The sequence below is a fragment of the Eulemur rufifrons genome, unplaced genomic scaffold (genome assembly GCF_041146395.1).
Source record: "Eulemur rufifrons isolate Redbay unplaced genomic scaffold, OSU_ERuf_1 scaffold_44, whole genome shotgun sequence".
Classification (NCBI taxonomy): domain Eukaryota; kingdom Metazoa; phylum Chordata; class Mammalia; order Primates; family Lemuridae; genus Eulemur; species Eulemur rufifrons.
Genome location: NW_027182826.1, coordinates 1,869,696 through 1,887,085, shown reverse-complemented (window position 1 = coordinate 1,887,085; position 17,390 = coordinate 1,869,696). Strand labels below are relative to the sequence as shown.

Sequence of the window (17,390 nt, the reverse complement as noted above, 5' to 3'; positions counted from 1 at the left end):
GGGGGGCTGGGCAGATGACGAGATGACATCTGCAAGGTTGTGAGAACACAGTCTGTTCAGAGCAAACATTCAGGGAACACTCGCTGGGCCTCATGCCTTACCCGCTTTCTTAGTTTCTGCACTGCAGCTACACTGGCCTCCCATGGGTTTCTCAAATGTTTCATGCTCCCCCACCTGCACCCCAGGATCTTTGCACGTGCTGTGCCCACATTGCAGTTCTCTTTCCCTTTGCTTAGTCATCTTTTAGCATTGTGCCCAGGTAACCATTCCTCAGGCGGCTCTGCGGAGTGCCCAGCCAGGTCAGCTTTCTCTGTTACACACCATCAGAGACCCATACACTTCTGTTATTTCAGTTTGTCATTTCACATTTATACATCATGATTATTGTTGTGTGTCCCTCCTCCCACAATCCTATAAGCCCAGGAGGGCCGGGGACTCTGTTGTTGCTCACCATCCTACGCCCAGCGCCCAGCACAGTGCCTGGCATGCAGCAGGTGTTCAAGCCAATACATGAAAAGGAAGACAGCCCGAGCGAGAAGCCCGGCTCTGCTATTTCCTACTGCATGATCGTGGGCAAGCTGCTCACCTCAGCGTGCTCAGCGGTAAAGTTAGGACATTCACGCCTACCTCAGAAACTTCTTACCGTTATAAAATGAGACGTGCAACATGCACGGCCCAGAACCTGGTGCAGGGACACTTGCGCAGTCTCGCTGGCCTTCATTCCTCAGAGCCAAGGATAGTCCTGGGTCCCGGGGTGAGACAGTCTCTGTGGCAGGGCCAGAAGGAGCCAGATGCAGAAGGGTCACAGAGGTTCCCCTGGGGTGCAGCCAGATTGCCTCGAGGGCAGGACAGCACATTGGTCCTGGGACCCTTTTGTTTCCAGAGCTCTAGAGCAGTCCTTTTCCAAGACTTCAGCCCGGCAGCGCCATGGGGAAGGGTACTTTGTCTGTTTAGGACTAGAGCAGCAGAGAGAGAAGAGTGCCCCCCGCAGGCCAGGACAGGAGGGGACCCCTTGGGATTAACTTGAGAGGTCCTGCCAGGTGGGACTGGGGGGAGAGGGAGGTCCAGCCTCCCGTGCCCTCCAAGAGCGGACGTTCTACTTTGCTGGCCAGCCCCGGGGCGCGGCTTGGTGAGCTAAGGGAGGTGAGAGATTTCCTTTCAGGGAGAAGTGGCAGGCCAGGAAAGTCCCGCATGTCCGGCTGGGAGAACGGACGTCATTCTTTAGAGCCCAGCAGGCACCACTGGTGACAACCAGGTGGACAATATGGCCAGGGATGCGTTCTTCTTTTTATGAACTTTTTATTTTGAAAGAATTATTGACTCACAAGAAGTTATGTAAATAGTACAGTGAGGTCTGGTGTGCCCAGCACCTGGCTTTCCTGGTGGTGGCATCTTACATAACCACAGCACATTATCACAATCAGGAAAGTGACCCGCACTGTTGATCAGACTACAGACCTTGCTTGACGTCACCGCCGCCTGCATGCACCCATTTTTGCTTGTCTTTGTGTATAATTCCGTGACATTTTATCACATGTGTGGATTCATATAACCACCACCACAAGCAAGATGCAGAATGTTCCATTCTGGAGAAGAAATTCCTGACGTTTCCCCTTATAGTCACATCCTCCTTCTCCTTCCCTCATACCTGGTAACCCTGTCGTTCTCCATCACTATAAATGTTTCATTTTGAGAATGTTAATAGGTGGAATCACGCGGTATGTTTGAGATTGGCTTTTTGCAGTCAGCGTAGGGCCCTAAGACCCACTCCAGTTGCTGTGGAGATCGATCGTTCCTTACTTGTATTGCTCGGTAGCGTTCCACAGAGATTCTCCCAGCAGTGGCTGAAGGACGGAGGAAGGGGCCCAGTTAGGAGGCTGCCGGTGTTCAGGTAAACAGCGCGAGGCGGACACGCATCCCACCCGGCTGGCACCGCCTGGATGAGTTCAGGCCACGCGGGTGGGGTCTGCGGCAGAGCAGCGTTTGAGAGTCTGGAAGCAGAGCTGCCAGGAGGGGGCGCCAGAGGCCTTTTGCCCAAGGGGTGATTCCGAAGCGGGACACCAGGGCAGGTTAGAGGGAGCTTTGGGCCACTGTGCACATCGGCCGAGAGAACCCTGAAGTCCTGTCGGTCTCTGCACCCCAGCGCTCAGGTTTCAGTCCGGCCCTGAGCGTCCGAGACTGCGGGATGACGCAGATGTGTACTCAAGGAGGAGGCAGCAAGGGGAGGCCCGGACCAGGAAGTGGTGGGCTGGGGTCAGGCACAGGGCGGTCCTCAGCAGGCCGGGACTGCCCCTCAGAGGGTGGCTCTGAGCTCAGGCCACCGGGCTGCGCCGGGGCACCTCTGCCCGCCCTTCCCATCCCTAACGACTGCCCACTTCTCTCCCCAGCCCCTGGCGTGTGCTCTACACCCTCCCACCCGCCTCCCTGCAGGACGCCTTCCCCGACGCCCCCCCACCCACCGCCCCTTCCCCTGAACGCTCTGGGCTGTGCGGATCCGCATTCATGAAGGGCGCTGGCTGGGCGCTGGCTGTGTGTGGGTTAAAACAATGCGCATCCTCATCCTCTGTGTCCCCTCCGCGTGTAAGTTACCTGTGCTTCTTAAGAGAATCTCCCTCATGAGGCCTTGCCTAATAATTTTTGGTCCATACACCTGTGAGACTTCTCATTCGTCTCTTGTTGCCCGGAGCCTGGCACACAGAAGGGGCCAAGTGAAGGTTGATTGAATAAATGAATGAACCTGTCAATTGTCCTGTCTTTGAAGCTCCCCTCCCCCACTGATTGTTCCGTGGCGGTTTTCTATGTGGGCATTCCTTCCCCTGCAGCCCAGGAACGCTGGTGGGCTGCCCTCCCCCCTGCTCAGGTCACTCCGCCCCCTCCCCAGCAGGCTCACCCACCCAGACAGCTTTACTTTCCCCACTTGTGCTGCCGGACCCCAAATCCCCCACGCAGCCCAGAGCCCTGAGCCCCACGCATACCTCCCACTGCTTCTTCTTTGCTTGTCTCTTTCTGCCCTTCCCAGTGTCTGTCTTTCCCGCAAATATTCAGCTCCATCGCAGCAGGAATCTTGTCTGTCTGATGGACCAATGCACCCCCAGCACCTGCCCGGACTCAGAAAATATTTGTGAAATGAATGAATGAATAAATGAATGAATGACTCTCCCTCTGAGGTCCTACGGACACTTGAAACACAACACACCCCCCACAACTGCCTTCTCCTGTCTTTGCCACCTCTCTCCTCCTTGTCCCCAAATTTACAAATCCTGGAGTCCCCCTAGATGGCTCCTTTCCCCACATCAGCCAGTCACTACGTTGCCCGGATTGCACCTCTGAGCTTTCCCACCCTCACCTCACTCCAGTCCCTCCTAGGCTGGACCCTCCACACGTCCCACCTGGACCTCCTCTCCTCAGGGCAGCTGGGTTTCCGGCCTGTGCCTTTGCTGCTGACCACATTGCCGCCTGAATGATTTGTCTAAAATGTTAGTCGTGTTACGTCAACTCTGACTTAAAGCCTTCATTGCATCCATGTCCCAGTTGTGTTTCCTGAAATGTAGGAGTCACGAAGTGAGTGGCACATGACATGATTCTGGGAGGTTCAAGGACCTACACCATGCACCAGGGCACCCTGGGGTGACCATTAACACAGAATTGCAAGATGAGAAAGTTGGTTCTTTCTAACTCTGATTACACTGAGGAGAAAGAAACATCTTTTTTCCCCTCGTTAATTTCTCCTTCTTGCGGGAATCAGGACTCCAGCCACAGCCGCCGGCCAGCCAGAAAGGCAACTAGCAGAAAAAACAACACAACAAAAAGAAAGACAATTAGTGATTAATAGATGGAACGATAACATGGTCTTATTAATATTTTTATTTTATTTACTTTACAGTTACCTTCTATATGTGACATGTGATATCAGGTTTCTTTTTTATTCTTTCTTTCTGTAGACTCCTTAGCTGGGATTATAGTCGCACACCACCACATCCAACTAATTTTTTCTAGCTCACTCTTGCTCAGGCTGGTCTCGAACTCCTGAGCTTGAGCGATCCTCCTGCTTCAGCCTCCCCAGAGTGAGATTTACTTTTGTACCTTTACATTTTTTTTCATTGTGGTAAAATATACATAACATAAAGTTTACCATCTTAGCCATTTTTTTTTTTTTTTTTTTTTGAGACAGACTCTTGTTCTGTTGTCCAGGCTAGAGTGCTGTGGTGTCAGCCTAGCTCACAGCAACCTCAAACTCCTGGGCTCAAGCGATCCTCCTGCCTCAGCCTCCCGAGTAGCTGGGACTACAGGCATGTGCCACCATGCCTGGCTAATTTTTTTCTATATATATTTTTAGCTATCCAGATAATTTCTTTCTATTTTTAGTAGAGACAGGGTCTCATTCTTGTTCAGGCTGGTCTCGAACTCCTGACCTCGAGTGATCCTCCCACCTCGGCCTCCCAGAGTGCTAAGATTACAGGTGTGAGCCACCATGCTCTGCCAAGGTTAATGTTTTGATTGCTGGACTGCTTGCTCTGTCCCACTAGACTGTAAGCTCCACGAGGGCAGGGACCTCCACCTTGTCCTTGGCTGTCTCTGATTCTGAGTGGCTGGTACAGTGATGGGCGCAGAGCAGGTGGTGTTCAGTTGGCATCTGTGGGAAATCAGGTAATAGCTACGTTGTGAGGGCTGCGTGGGCAGTGGCCCTTCTGACAGTATTCCAGAAGGGTGGCACTTGGTGAACAAAGGCCTGGAGGTGGGAAGCAGCAGGGTGTGGGGGGCAGATGGGCTGCAGTTGGCGTGGACAGGCAGAGGCCGGAGGGATGAGACTGGAGAGGCCCTCAGCCTCCCTCACCCCTGCCTATTATGAGACCCCACAGCCCTGGCACTTTGTCTACACTTCCTTCACACCCTACATCCTGCCTCATGTGATGCGAGTTCATTCATCAGCACTTACTGAACCCCTACTGTGTGCAAGGTATGGCGTTGGGGCAAAACACCTACCATGTGCAGCACAGGCCAATTTCCAGAGTGATTTGCCACCCAGTATCACACCTCATGCTCACAGCAGCCCTACAGAAAGGAATCGTCCATCTGTCCATCCATCCGTCCATTCCCGTACTCAAACACTTAGTAAATGTGTATCAAGTGCTGAGCACGTGCCAGGTGCCAGGAATGCAAAGCAGGCAAGGCCAGCAAGGCCCTCATGGAGTGGGGAAGAACGAACTCGTAAACAAACCAGCAAGGCAGTCTGCAAGTGTGATAAACTCTGTGTAAAACCTAACAAACGGGTGATATTGTAGGGAGAGACTGGGCCCATCACTCTGGTCAGTCGGGGGGCTCTCTAAGAAGGTGCCATTGGAGAAACCTCCAGCCATGGGAGGAACGCGCCAGGCCGAGCTCGCAGCAAATGCAAAGGGCCCGGCAGCATGGGACAGTACCTGGGCATCGGAGGGACAGTACCTGAGTGTCACCGGAGAACTAGAATATTCGATGGGGTGAAGTGGGGAGAGAAAGGGATGAGATGGAAGAGAAAGCCAGCAGCCAGATTAGGAAAGGCTTGTCGACATTTGGATTCATCCTACTGTGAGAGGTTTTTTTTTTTTTTGAGACAGAGTCTCACTCCGTCACCCAGGCTAGAATGCCGTGGCGTCAGCCTAGCTCACAGCAACCTCAAACTCCTAGGCTCAAATGATCCTCCTGCCTCAGCCTCCCAAGTAGCTGGGACTACAGGTGTGCACCACCAGGCCTGGTTAATTTTTCTATTTTTAGTAGAGATGGGATCTTACTCTTGTTCAGGCTGGTCTTGAACTCCTGAGCTCAAGTGATCCTCCCTCCTCGGCCTCCCACAGTCCTAGGATTACAGACATGCGCCACTGCGCCTGGTCCCTACAGTAAGATTTGAGTCCACTGAAAAGTTCTACAGAGGTGAACCAGCGTGTCCTGGCTGACGTCTCCACACCATCACCGGGCCACTCTGGAGGCAGTGGAGTTGGGAAGATCCACATTGGCTTAAGGTCTATGTGAGAGATAAAACTGTTGGAACCAACTCCAGAAGCCTTGGTTTCTCTTCCAAACCTATTTCTCCCCATCTTTCCAGTAAATGGCACCACTGCAACCCTATGGCTCCAGCCAGAAATGTCTAACTTCTGCATCCTTTCTTCCTCCCCTCCCCGGCCCCTCCCCCCACCTCCAGCTCTGTCAGTGTCCACACCAGGAGAAGGGAAGTTTCCAGGCAGTGCCAAGTTGTGTTTGAGGTTAAGGTGCAGCCAAGCAGCCTGGCCGTGGGAGAGTCCCAGCTACTGACTCTTCCCTGCTGCAGGTGGAGACAGTGGACATTCAGCTTCAGCCACAGTGAGGTTCCACCAGGTGAAGATGAAAAGGGACAAGAGCTGGGGCTGTTGCCAGAGAAAAATCAAAATGGTAGACCATGGACTCCAAGTTGGGAAAGGAGGGAGGGGACAGGGGAAACGTGGCAAAACTAGGGCTTTAATCCTGGCAGCTTTGCTCTAGAAACCATGCTCTTAACCATGACACTAGACCACCTCCCTCAATAAAACCCAATTTTATGGATTGAAATCCAACGTTCTTTTCATGACATTTTTCACTTTATTAACAAGTACATTTTAAAACAAGTTAAATGTAACCCTGTGGAGAACTTATAGACTCTTACCTCTCTGAATACCATACCTGTGAAATGTAGGACTAACTTTAATTTATAGGAAGAATGGAAGTAATAGCTTTGGCACAGAATTCCTTTTTCCCTTAAAAAGAAAACAAGGGTGGGAAAGTAAGCAATGATACTGAGGGAAAAGGGAGACTGTCCTTTAGGACTAGCCATATACAGAAATCTAAAAAGTAGCTGCAAATTAACTCATATTTTAACTATATCAAAGCACTGGCTCAGATATTGTGGGGGGTTGGTTCATGGATAACTTTGTAAGTCTGATAACAGGCATGATTTCGTGTTTTAGAAAAATGAATATGTATTTAAAAATTTTATAAAATGATTTCATAGTGTCTGTGGACTCTAGGTTAAGGACACATTGCACTAAGAAGTCCCTTAAATCTTTTGGATAATTTGTGATTCTATAGTCTGACAGTTTCTGGATTAGGGTCTCTTAACATGTAGCTTAATATTAATATTACATACTTAGAAAATGAGTCATATGCTTTATTTCTAAAAGCTCCATTAAAACTATTTAGTATTAGGTATATTAATTTTCACAATAACATTCTTACATGGAGAAAGAAAAATAAAATATGCAAAATCAGCTTCTCCAGTTATTCCAATGTTTTAACTATTTAGGAATATACTTTCTTTCTAAGAAAAAGGAATCCATTAATATGCAACATCCACATATAAAACAGTCAGCTAGATATTTAAATTCATATTGGTCTCAGCAGGAAATGGCTATGCTCTAGGCACATTTATGGCATGCTTGATAAATTAAATATTGATAATATAGGAACTATAAGGAAACTATTTCCTCAATATAAATCTGCCAAGAGGCAGATACACCAAACGCTCCCATAGATGCTTTTAATTCTTTCTTGTCTTGTGTAAGCACAAGGGAAACAAATATGACTCAACTATTTTTAAAACAACATAAATGAGTTGAATACATTCTCTAAACTGTGTGTACATCTGAAAAATGGTTAGATACTGAATATCTCAATCTTAGAAATAAATATCTTTCAGAGAATACTTCTGAGCGATATCAGGAAGATGGTGGAACAGGAGGTTACCTGTTTATATCCCCCCACGAGAATTCTGCACCCATTACAGACAAAATACTTTGTGGGAGACTTTGGATTCAGGCAGGAGGTTGTGGAGCCCCAGACCTAGGAGGTTGTTTTGAGAGTGCCTAACAACACACAGGTGAGAGATCTGGCAATTGCACTCCCAGGTTTAAACCTGGAAACAGCTTCATTTCTCAAAGGGCTTAGCTATAGGGATGAAAACGGAGACATTACAACTGAAGCCACAGAAATACCAAGGATGATGAGAGACTATTATGAATAAGTATATGCCAACAAATTGGAAAATCTAGAAGAAATGGATACATTTCTGTAACCTACCAAGACCGAATTACAAAGAAATAAAAAATCTAACTGGACCACTAACGAGACAGGATATTTGGCAAGAATTTTTTGGATAAGTCTTCAAAATCACAAGTAACAAAAGCAAAAATAGACAAATGGGATTACATTGAACTAAAAAGCTTCTGCACAGCAAAGAAAACAATTAACAGAGTGAAGAGACAATCTACAGAATGGGAGAAAAATGTTTGCACATTAGACATCTGATCAACTATTAATATCCAAAATATACAAGGAACTCAAAACACTCAATAGCAAAAAACCAAATAACCTTATTAACAGATGGGTATAAGTCGTGAAGAGATGTTTCTCCAAAGAAGACATACAAATGGCCAACAGGTACATGAAAAAAGGCTCAACATCGCTCATCCAAACCACAATGAAGTATTACCTCAACTTAGTTAGAATGACTATTATCAAAAAGATAAAAGAGAACATTTTGGCAAGTATGTGGAGAAAACAGAACTCTTTTATAAAATTGGTGGGATTGCAGGGATAATAGAAGGAGGGTTCCTCGAAAAATTGAAAATAGAATTACCGTATGATCCAGCAACCCCAGTACTGGGTATACACACAAAGGAAATCGTATCAGTATGTCAGAGTGAGCTCTGCACTCTCATGTTTATTGCAGCACTATCCACAATAGGCAAGATATGGAACCAACCTAAGTGTCCATCAACTGAAGGATGGATAAAGAAAGTTTGGTATATAGACACAACGCACTACCATTGAATTATATGAAAGAATGAAATCCTGCCATTTGCAACAATGTGAATCAACCTGAAGAATATTATGTTAAGTGAAACAAGCCAGTCAGAGAAAGAAATATACTACATGATGTCACACAAATGCAGAACATGCAAAAGTTGATCTCTCGTAAGAGAAAGTAAACGGTGGTTACGAGGAAGGGGGAGAGGGAAATCTTGGTCAGATAATACATAAATACAGTGAGATAGGAAGAATAAATTTCAAGAGATCTATTGTACAGTAGATGACTATAGTTAATGACAATATATTATATTCTTAAAACTTGTAAAAAGTAGACGTTATGTGCTATCGCCACAAAAATGATATCTATGTGAGGCAATGGATTTGTTATTTAGCTAGATTAGCCATATCACAATACCTCAAAACATCATGCTGTACACAATTAAAACATAATGTTGTCTGTGAATTTAAAAATAAAATTTAATAAATGTTTACATTATCAGAAAAGATAATCAGACTTCTTTCAAAAGTATACTTTAGAGTAGTTTCATATTTTCTATCTCTCTTACCTCTTGATCTTTTTTAGTTTTGCTTTCCAGAGCCTCAGATTCATCTAAATCATTCTTGTCTTTTAATTTCAATTCCATTTCTTCTTTTTCTGTTCTTAGTTGTTCATAGTCTATTACCAGGTTATCATAGTTAGCACGAAGTGAGTTCAACTCACTTTCTACATTTTTCTATAATAAACAAAACCAGATTTTCCAATCAGAGGGAATTCATGTCATATATGCTTTGTTTCCTTAACTAAAATTTGGATTAAGTAATTAATTTAACTTTGATTCATTTGGTGGTTTAAGCCATTCTTTTCTTTAACAACTTTCTAATGGTCTACATTTTGGTAAAGTGGCTCATTTAGAATAGATTATTTTGAAAGGAGTAGAATAAAAAACAAATCATAGAAATAAATCATGTTGCCTGTGTCTGACAGGCACAGTTCAACTGGGAAGGTAGGGTGCACATTGGAAAGTTTATTTGGCTACAAATCCTCAAGTTCTTCAGCAATAAAGCTGATAATTTAATTTCCCAAATCCTATTTTATGTTTCAGATGGCTCTGAATTCAGGAAGGGAAACAGATATTATTTATTGATTTTTAAAACTAATAGTATGGGTTTGAGTATGGCTATGTTTTACCATACTCAAAGAGGCCTATCTCTACTTTCTCTACTATGATGAGAGTTATACTACAAGTTAAAAAAAAGCCTACACCAGGGATTTTTGAAAAAACAATAAACCTTTAGAGTATGTCTCAGGAACACAAAAGCACTTTGTCTGTGTACTTTATGGGCATTAACTAATGATAATAAGAAGCACTGCACTTGCATTCCAAAATAAAAATGAAATTTCCTATAATAAATACATTATATAACTATGTGTCTTTGAACATGAACAATCTAGACAGTAAACATGGAATCTAAACTTATTTTATTATTTACCACAGTATTCCTTCTTTCTTAAAGTTTTGATGAGACTACATATCTTTATCAGTATTATCTGGAAAAATGACCCCTCCCTAATGTATCGAGCTGTACATTCTATCTGCCTGAGAATTTTGACACTTTTAAAATCAATCTTTTTATCTTCATGGTATTTCCTAAGGCAAAACAGAAACTTCACAGACATCATAGATACCAAGGTCTGCTAGTGAAGAGCTAGAAGCAAAGTTTTACCTATTAGTACACACTTGCCTTATGAAATTTTTAGCCTTCCTCTAGATGCCTCATAGGTATCAAGTATAAATATAAAGAGTGAGCGAAGCCTTCTTCAGTGCCACAATTGTTACTGAAATTAAGTCAGAGCTAGTAATGTGCTACAACAACAAAATCCAATCAGAAAAGAATTTTAAAAAGAGGATAAAGATTATGTTGTATCAAATCATTGAATTACCTGATTTAGCAGCTTTGTTGCTGGATTCCACTCTATTTCAGTTAATGTATCAAGAGTGTTACTGCAAAAGTCAGACTCTGAACAGAGAGCTGTAATTAGGGGAAAAAGAAATTTATCCATAAACATATTTATTGAAAATCCTAAGTCAAAGATCTCTAAAAAAAATTCAATCAGAGGTAATAAATAATAAGCTCAAATTAGCTAATATATGCTTAGAGTATGAATGCCAAAAATACATTAAGAGATGTGGTCTTTCATTTATTGTGTGACTTAAGATAACTGGTATGAATGAGTGATAAAATATAAGATCCTTAATGAAATATAGGTAAAAAGGACAAATTCTGAATTTGAAATTTGGTCCCTGTAAGGAGATTTTAAAATGCTCCCCAAAGTAGATTATAATGTTGGAGACATAATTTTGAAACAGATTCCTATGTAAATGCTATCCTTTCAAGATTAGCAATGTTTAAGGTAGATGTTATATCATTAGTAATTTAATTGGATAATGATTAGAACAAAGAAACAAAAACACCTTTCTCTTGTGTGTTTCCCCTATAGTGCATCATTCTTAAGAGATTTGGAATTAATAAAGAACTTCATAAATGTTTATTTTCTTAAAATTACTTATTTTTATCATAAATAATCTCCATTGTAATCACATACAGAATACACACACTTTATTTAAAAATCATGTTTATCACATTAACTAAGTTATAACTAGCTTCTCTTTATAAGGAGGCTTTTATAATTTTATAATTACAAGTAGATTCACTTGAAAAAGAACTCACATTCATCAATTTCTCCTAATAGAGTTATAGCAGGCTTATGTGTTTTTGTTGTTATAGTTGTTGGCATTTGAAATCCACCTGCATAGTTTGAGTCCTTCATTTTGTTAATTTTGTCAAGGCACCAAGTAACTCTTCGTTTTCTTTTAGCCTAAAGAAAAAAATCAAAATTATGTCACAGAGGTCTGTTTTCAAACAAGGTAACTAGTTTCTATTTTTGAAAGCCACTCACTTGGTAGAATTTTTATTGAGCCTAGTTTGATATCTTACTAGTCTAAGGACATCCCAAGATCAGAAAATATACTCAAACTTTTCAAATTAGTGTTTAACCCCATAGTATAATAATATGATCAAACTACTGTTTAAATTTCACTTCTTATTTGAAGTGTTACTTACAAGCTTCTTTGGGACTTATTTGAAAGGAAGTTGTTGACTTACAACCATTGAAACAATCTGTCATTAGACAGGAGGGACAGCTGCTGCTGCCATCATCGTAGCGACCCCCTGTGGGTACCAGCCCTAACAGAGAAGGAACAGATCGCAGGTAATATCACAGGTAGCCCATCTGAACTTCCCTCAGCAAATAAATCTTTCACAGGGTACTTCCCAATGCCAACTCCCTTCCAGTTTCCTTGGTAAAGCAAATGCCTCCACCAGTGCCCCTGACCTCATTGCTTCCTTTCTCTTTTGAGACTTGCTCATTCAGTTATGTGTCCATCTGTCATCTCCACCGACTCCCTCCTCTCTGCTTCACAAATGCTCAAGCCTCTCTGGTTGAGTTTTTCTTTAAAAATAAATAAGACTTCGCTCTAGCTACCATTTTGTTTTTTTCCTACTTTGTTCTCTCTCATCATTTATCCACTGGCTCCTCATCCCTTCAGGGACCCCTCTGTTTCCGGCTTCTGATCCTACCCAGTTGGGTATCCTTACTACTCACTCCGCTTTGCTGGTTTCTGTTCCTCTGCCTGACTCTTAAGTATGTGTGTTTTTCCAGGTTTCACAGTCTCCACTGTTCTCTTGCGCCTTTACTAGGTACACGTACCATCTCATCTTATGTGATCCTCTCAACAACCCTATGGCTTATGTTCTCTTACTAGATCCTTTTAATATATGAACTGGGTGCCCAGCAAGTTTGGAGAAGTTGTTTAAGGTTGTACAGCCAGTTGGTGGCTGAGCTCATGCCTACAAGTTCAGAGCCTACCCTAACACATTGCCTCTCCAGATTATCTGTTGTCTCCAGAACATACTACGTGCTCTCTCAAGCCTCTCCACACACTTCCCTTCTGCTTGAAATGAACAGCATTTTCCACAGCCCATTCTGCAAAAGCCCAGTCATATAAATGTCCTTGACTCCCATAACCTTTAGCTCAACCTCATTTGCTCCCAGTGCCACCCCTGGACCTTGTCTGAAACTCATAAACCTAAATCTTAGACCTTCTGCACTTACTCCAGTTGCCATCCTTCCCAACTCATTTATTAGGTTAATCCAATTAAAGCTATTTAGCTTACCAGGGACCCTACTCCCTTGTTATACGACTTTCTTCTGGCCAGCTCCCTCTTGCTTCTCATCTCATCATCTTAGATTCCATATCATTATTTTAATTATGTTTGACATTTGAAGTCAATATCCTCAAATTATTTGCCCCATTTTCTGTGCCTCACACCTATACCACACAATGTATACCCAGGTGAATACACTGCGTTCTGAACCTTTATCAGCTTCCTGAGCACTGCCAGAGCCATAAAGCCAGAAGACTGGCTGCCAACGTTAATCAGGTCCTTAATGCTACATGGCAGGGCTCCTCTCCCCCCTGTCAGCTTTCTTTTCCATTACCTACAAAGGCTACACTATTTCAAACCCTTAGTATCTCTGCAAACTTGTGACTCTACCATCACCTGCCACATCCGCAGAAAACTTAAACTTATTCCACAAAGAAAGTGTACGCTTACATTTATAGAAGTACTGCCTGCACGGAGGCCTATCCTTTCCTCTATGTTTGTTACAATTCAAGAGGTCTTTCTCCTCCTATCTAAGGCCAATTCCTTCGAATATATTTGAGACCCCATGTCTGTGGGCCATCTCACCCTTTAAGTTGGCTCTCAGCCCTACCACATAACTCAAATTACATTTGCATATGAGCTCCTTGTTTCTAAATGTAAAGAATTTTTGTCTATCTTTACCTTATTTAACTTCTTGGCAGACTATGACACCACTGACCACTAGCTGCCTGAAATATTCTCTTTCCTTAGTTACCGTATTCACCTCATTTCATTCTTAATTCTAGAGCTAAACCTGGGTTCCTTTATGGATTCTTTTTTTGCCTTCATCTGAAAAGTTATTTCTTGAGATTTTGCCCTTGGTCTTCTGTTATTTTCATTCTCAACATGTTCACCAAACAAGCTCATTCATTCTCATGACTTTAATTTAGATCTGTAGTAGTTAATGCCCAAATCGACTAACTGTATCTTAGCTCTTCTACCTTATCTTCATGTATTTGCATTTCGACTGCCCGCCATCTCAAACTGAAGAAGTACCAAATAAAATGTTCAGTATCTCCATTGCTCTTCATTCAGTGTCCCTTCACTCAATGAATACTGCCACCTGCTATCCAGGAAGGCAAACAATACTTGCATGTCATTCTGGACATCTCCCTTTCCCTGCCCCTAAATTCCAATCACAAAGTCCTGTTGAGTCTGCCTCTCAAATAGCTCTCCACTTTATCCAATTTGTTCCTTTTCCGGAGCCACAATCCTTGTGGAGGCCCAGCCAATGTGATCAGCACAGCAGCTACATCTTTCTAAATTGCAATTCTGATGTCACATATATGGCTTTTCTTTGTCCCTAGCATAATGTCACATTTAAATCCCTCAATGTGGTTTAAAATGCCCCTGCCACCAGAAAATCTTGAGTCCAAAGAATACATATCATGCTGCTTCACAACTCCAAGCTTTTGTACATACAGGTCTCCTCCTGGAACATTCTTCCCTAAGCCATCCATTGGGCTATTTCCTACTCATCAGTCAGTCAACCCACAGTTCTTGATTGCCTTCTGTATACCTATCATGGCGGCTTGTACATATGCCTGTTCCTTAATGACTACTTTTTGTTGAAAGTATTACTGTTGCAGGATTAAAGGGAAAGAATAAAAGAACTTTAAGCTTTAAAAAGTAAGTTTGTTGGGATAAAAGTAAATCTATGTTATGCCTCTCTTCTTTCCCCATGGATAATCAACAGATAACTATAAATTTACTTCCTTTTATTATTACGCAAGAAAAACACTAAGATTGTTGCTACTTTTACCAGTATATACTAGAAATTCAGCTAAGTTATTTACCTTCTTAATTTTTTGGAAAATGTCATGAATTGCCCTGGGCATAAGTCCTAAGTAACCTTCTGAACCCATAATAGTATACGTTTTTCCTGAAGCAGTCTGCCCATAGGCAAATATAGTCCCTGAACAAACAAAATGCACTCACACAAAGATTTAAAATGAATCTGCAGTGGCTAGAACTATCAATACATGTTGCACAGACACCCAAGACTAAAATGTTTCTGCAACACTGAGCGAATACAAACCATTGTAGCCTTGTATGGCAGAATCGATGATTGGTGCTGCTATTTCTTCACACACATTTTTAGTAGTTTCATTACTATGAAAGACATGATATGCAAAACAACAACACATTTGAAGTTAAACCAAACAAATCAAATGTGTTTTCATTCTGAACTAGTAATTACTCAAAGAAATAAAATTGTGAATCTAGGATGATAAAATATTTAAGACAGTATTTTCTTCAACTTTTTGGTCCTTTGAAAAAAAACCTCTCCTTGAGGTAAAATGTTTTGGTCCTCAAAGACAAAAAATATACTACAAGTTAATGATCCTATGTGTTTTTACAAGGCAGTAGACCACAGTGGTTGCACATGGGGTCTGGAATTTGTCTGCATACAAATTATATAACTGTGCTTTAAATATTAATTTATTATCTCACGTATCATACATGATGGCTAAACAATTTTTCATTTTCAATGAAGCAGTTTACAAAAGCCTTAGTCTGATCTTTAGTAATAAATCTAGTATTAGTGATAAGCCTTCTGTACTCTTAATAGCAAAAGAATAGCAAGCTAATTTTTGATGCTCTTATATCTTATCAAAATTGAAGGCATTACTTCCATCAACTTGGTAAATGGCATTATTGTTAGTTTTCCAGTAAACTTGGGCAGTTTCTCCAAGTTCTTCTTCTGTAAAAATATAATACTGCATTTTAGCATAATTGGTCATAAAAATTATGTTATAGGAAGGATAATTTAAGATTTCATCTTCTCAAGAAGACTTTATTTTATTTTGAGATGGCGTCTTGCCCTGCTGCTGGCACTAGAGTGCAGGGGTACAATCATAGCTCACTGCAACCTCAAACTCCTGGTCTCAAGTGATCTCCTGGCTCGGCATTCCAAGTAGACAGGACTATAGGCCTGTGTCACCATGTTTGTATTGTTTGTAGGGGGTGGAGCAGTGGTGTATCCATATGTTGCCCAGGCTGGTCTTGAACTCCTGTCCTCAAGGGATCCTCCCACCTTAGTCCCCAAAGTGCTAGGATTATGAGCATAGGCCACCATGCCCTGTTGAAGATTATTTTAAAAGATAGTAATAATATATCACTTATAAGAGAAAGATGGAAAATCCAGCTTTGAGGATTCAGCTCTCTTAAATGGGGTTTCAGTGCCTCTTGCCCTGTCATGGGAGTTTCTTGTGAAACCATTCATTCACCCTTTCACCCAACACTGGCAGCTGAGAGGATAGATTAAAAATGAAACTGATTATGTCCCTCTTGCTTAAAACTCTTGAAAACTTTCTGGAAACTTATGAAATCCTTAGCATAGCACATGAGACCTGGATCATGTCATTTCACTCTCCAACCTCATTGTCCTCTAAATTTCTACATGAACCCTAAGCTCTACTTGAAGGTCTTCTCAAAATGACAGATTTAACCTCTTTCGGCCTAGAATATTCTGACCTTCCTTTCCAGTAAGTAACTTATCTATTGTTTCACTTGTGAAAACTGTCAGGACTCTCCTGACACGAGCCCACCCCACCCAAACTGTCATCTCTCTTATGGACTAATCATTTTAGCAAACATTCTCCACCTGCCCATCATAACACTTGTCACAACCTATTGCAATGGCTTCTTTATGTTGATGTCTTCTAATGTATTAGATAAGGAGCTCCTTAAAACCAGGAAATCCCAGATCTTGATATTCTCCGTAATTAAACGCTGTATTCAATAAAAATTTCTCAAACACAGAAAATGTTAGCCTTTGGGGTCGAGGACCAGAGGCTACTAAAACAAACTGACTTCATTTATTCCCCTTCCTTGTTTTTCTCCATGCATTTATTACTTACACATAACCACTTAACGCTCTATATTTTTAACTTTATGTTCTGTCTCTCCACTAGAATGGAAGATCCACAGGGCAATGCGGTAGCGTCTGTTCAGTGCTGTAACGGTGTACTAAAGTACATATATGCAGATAGATAAGTATTTGTAGCACGACTGAATGGATGCAGTCTTGAGTGCCTACTGAATGCAATGCGACAGACTAGTCCTTGCCCTCAGGGAGTTTAGAGGTCGCCAATTAAGCTTAAAATGACCACACTCTCCCATAAGACTTCTTTAGGGCGTGGAATGGGGTAAGCAGGCTCAGATGTCAGAAAAACAGAAGGTGAAGGTCTTCAACGTCAGCGAGCCTGCATTAGAGTTACCTGAATCTCGCAGCTGGAAGTTATCTTCCAGATCTCGGATCCTTCCCTGTCACTTCACAGACAAGCAAACCCCGGAAAGCAGCTCTGGGAAAGGCTGGAGCACTCGCC

General features: G+C 42.5%; 1 long non-coding RNA gene across 1 annotated transcript; it reads right to left on the bottom strand.

The window, feature by feature from the left end:
- Positions 1 to 9,365: 9,365 nt before the first annotated feature.
- Positions 9,366 to 11,579, bottom strand: LOC138379515 (uncharacterized). The gene is made up of 3 exons (XR_011232230.1): positions 11,524 to 11,579; positions 10,736 to 10,824; positions 9,366 to 9,527 (listed from the first exon to the last, which is right to left on the bottom strand). It is a non-coding gene; the product is annotated as an uncharacterized lncRNA (long non-coding RNA).
- Between the last annotated feature and the right edge of the window lie 5,811 nt (positions 11,580 to 17,390).